The sequence below is a fragment of the Carlito syrichta genome, unplaced genomic scaffold, assembly GCF_000164805.1.
Source record: "Carlito syrichta isolate Samal-C Ts95f unplaced genomic scaffold, Tarsius_syrichta-2.0.1 Scaffold302401, whole genome shotgun sequence".
In the NCBI taxonomy this organism is placed as follows: domain Eukaryota; kingdom Metazoa; phylum Chordata; class Mammalia; order Primates; family Tarsiidae; genus Carlito; species Carlito syrichta.
The window spans coordinates 455,638-458,896 of NW_007246497.1; the positions used below are offsets into that span (position 1 = coordinate 455,638).

The window sequence follows — 3,259 nt, forward strand, 5'->3', positions numbered from 1 at the left end:
AAAGAACTATGGTACACTGCATTTTTCACACTTATTCATTTCAAAGCACTAGTTGTAGTAGAATAAACTTTGGGAAATTTGCTGCATAGAATACCAATAATATAGTAAAAACAGGATATACATAATATGTGCTTATGTTCATTAAAATTATGTCTTATGAATATTTCATCTATCTGTACCTACATATTTTGCTTTTCTAAACAAATAACTACAAATACTATAATACATTGTGTAATCAGGAAAACACAATCTATACTGTTTTCTTAGATAATTCTGTTTATCTGGGCAGAATGTACGGAAGCATGTTTTAAGCTCTTGCATGTGGTATTAAGTAACAGAACGGCATTCTTGTAATTTACCAGCCTGGATAGCATGACTATTCTAAGGTTACCTCAAATTTCAGTAAAAACATACTCTGCTTAAAAACCTGATGACTGACAACATGATCAGCTGGGGGATGGACATGTGAGGGAATAAGGGATGGTGAGGGAATAAAGAATGGTGACCTGGTTCCTCAGGTTGTTCCTGAGAAAGTAAGAAACCTTTAGCTCAGACTACTCTATGGCATTGGCAGAAGAGTAAGACAGAAACCCTGGAGAAGACAGAAACTTTGCCACTACTGCTATTTTGAAGAAGGTCCTCACATGAGTCCCAATCAAACAAGCTTCTGGTGAGTATGGGCTCTTTTGGGTCTGTCAAATGGTAATATGTGTTAAGGAATACGTTAAACAATATCAGAACCACCAGAATATTATTTCTTCTATATCTAGATGACCATGTATGATTGCAGTGTGATCTGCTACAAAAAAAAATCAGTTATTTGCAACATATTTAGACAACAATTGTTTTCTTCAGGTTTTTTGAAAGTGAAAAAGGAAATACAGAATTAATTATTAAATTATTTTGCTGTAGGGAATTTTAGAACTTAAATGAAGTCTGATAGTGAGAAGGAAGTAATATATGACTATTCATTGTCTGATTTTGATAGTTGAATTGTGGTTATATAAGAAATGTCAGTTCTTTGTAGGAAATACACACTAGAATATTTGGGATAATGAGATATCTGGAAATTTTTTCTCCAATGGTTCAAGAAAATAAAATAAAATTCAATGTATTTTCCTGGCAACTTTTCTGTAAGTTTGTGATAATTTCAAAATATATAAAATGCATTTAAACAATTCAGTGAAAAAGGAAACAAATACATGAAGTTTTACTCTTCACCTTCTCCGAACCCATCCCCAGGTCATTAGAAAATGTTAGTTCTGCAAGCTTGGGACACTGCGAACCAATTTGTTAATGGTTATGCTAAGCTACATTGCTATGGGAAGGCATTCCATACAGTTCAGACAATGCAGTTCTTTCCAGTAAGCAATTTGACAGCATCTACATTGCTACCTGAAGCCTGAAATAACTTTGCCATTAAATAACTAGTTTTTATCAGTGAAAGTACTGTATACTCAAAAAATTGTAAAAATTACTATGGCATAATTTTAAAGGTATTTTTTACATAACTTACATGACTATTCTCATCAGATTGGGAGACAGCACTACCATTTACAGACTATATTAGAGCAATTATAATTATTAGGGTACGTATGATTAAGGAGCTAAAAAAAGCAAAGAAAATCCTTGTGACCACATATAGGCAGACTGAATTACAACTGAGTTACCAGATCCAGGTCAAAGAGCAAAGGAAAAAAGAAAAGAAAAGAAAATAGAGGTTATTCTAACTCTAAAATCTTCTCCAACTTCCTATCCTAACAGTCATGGAATGTCCACAAACATAGACTGTTAGTTTTATTATCATTTGTACTTTGAACATTTACATCAGTAAATTTGATCACTTGCTTAATCTTCAGAAGGGTTTAATTGCAAAGTCTGCATGACTTAAAAATTGAAAACTCAACTAGAAAGACCTGTTCACATTTATGTGTCTGTCTGTTGGTACCATAAATGATTATTTAAGTCTACCTTTGCATTCCAATCTAGGATTGCTCTCAGAGAAATCTGAAATGCTTTCTATATTTGGTAGAACTGTATCAGAAACCAAAATATGCACATTTAATGGTAAAAGAACACATCATGTTTTACATGTAATTCTGGCTCTTCTTTCCTTTTGTATTTGTCTTCCACTGGGGGAACAAAATTCTTTCAAGCCATAGTTGACACAGGCCAGTTGGCTTCAGACCAAAAATTATCTGAGGATCTGATAAAGAAAGAAGGGGTATCAGTCACAGAGGACCTGGTTCAAAGACCTAGGCACACAAAGCCTCTTTAGGACAGGAGCGGGGCGAGAGCCAAGATTCTCGCTCCTTCTCTCTCCACCTAATCTTTATTCTTTTTTTTTTCTTAACTATCACAGATAAGACTTTTTATTGGTCACTATTGAAAGCCTGGATTTTTTATTATTATTATTATTTTTTTTTTACGTTTCACTGAAAACTTTTTATCGACCTTTTGAATAGAAACGGAAGTTTATTTGCCAAGAAGGATGATGCCATCATACTTCTGCTGGAACTAGCGCATGGCCTCCTCTTTGCTGATTCTGTGCTTGGCCCCAGTGCAGACTGTTCTGGTCTTCTTGTTGGTGATGCTGAAACCTGGCCTACCCAGCACCCCAGAGAAGTCCAGGCTGTAGACACCAATGCTTGGATCATATTTGATACCCAGATCGATGTGTTTTGGGATCCCCAAACTGAAGTTTCCATTATCTGAGAAGTTCTTTTTTCTTAGTTTATACTCCTGCACCTTCAGCCCTTTCTCCAGGATTTCTTCTGCCTTGGCCCCTCAAACTGTGCAGTGGACAGCAAGCTTTTCATTTCTCCTGATGTTCAAGGATCTGACACTGTATCTAGCTTTGAAAACATAGGAGTCTGGCCTGTGAGCTGCTCCAAAACTTTGGTTGCCCAAGTCAGTCTATCTCCACTCTCCCCCACACAGATGTTGAGGCAGAGCTTGCAGATGCGAAGTTCCTGCATGGGGTTCTTCTTTTCACCTTGGTTTTGTGCCATGATGGAGAACTAAAAGAGAGTGAAAGCCTGGATTTTGAACAGATTCCTGGACTGGTAGCTCATATCCACTAGTTCGTACAACTTTAGCACCTGTCTCATCCCCAGTAGCTTTTCCAGAACTGCCACCTTCACCATGCGGCTCCATGAGTTTTCCCCATTCAAACTTGGGCTTCTTCAGCATTTTTACTTTTCTGACAAAGACTTCATGAAAAGGACATATAGCTGGAAAGTCTTATGTCTTTTCTAAT

The 3,259-nt window shown here is 36.5% G+C and overlaps 1 pseudogene; it reads right to left on the reverse strand.

Annotated features, from left to right (window-relative positions):
- Positions 1 to 2,475: 2,475 nt before the first annotated feature.
- On the reverse strand, positions 2,476 to 3,011 carry LOC103258903 (annotated as a pseudogene).
- Between the last annotated feature and the right edge of the window lie 248 nt (positions 3,012 to 3,259).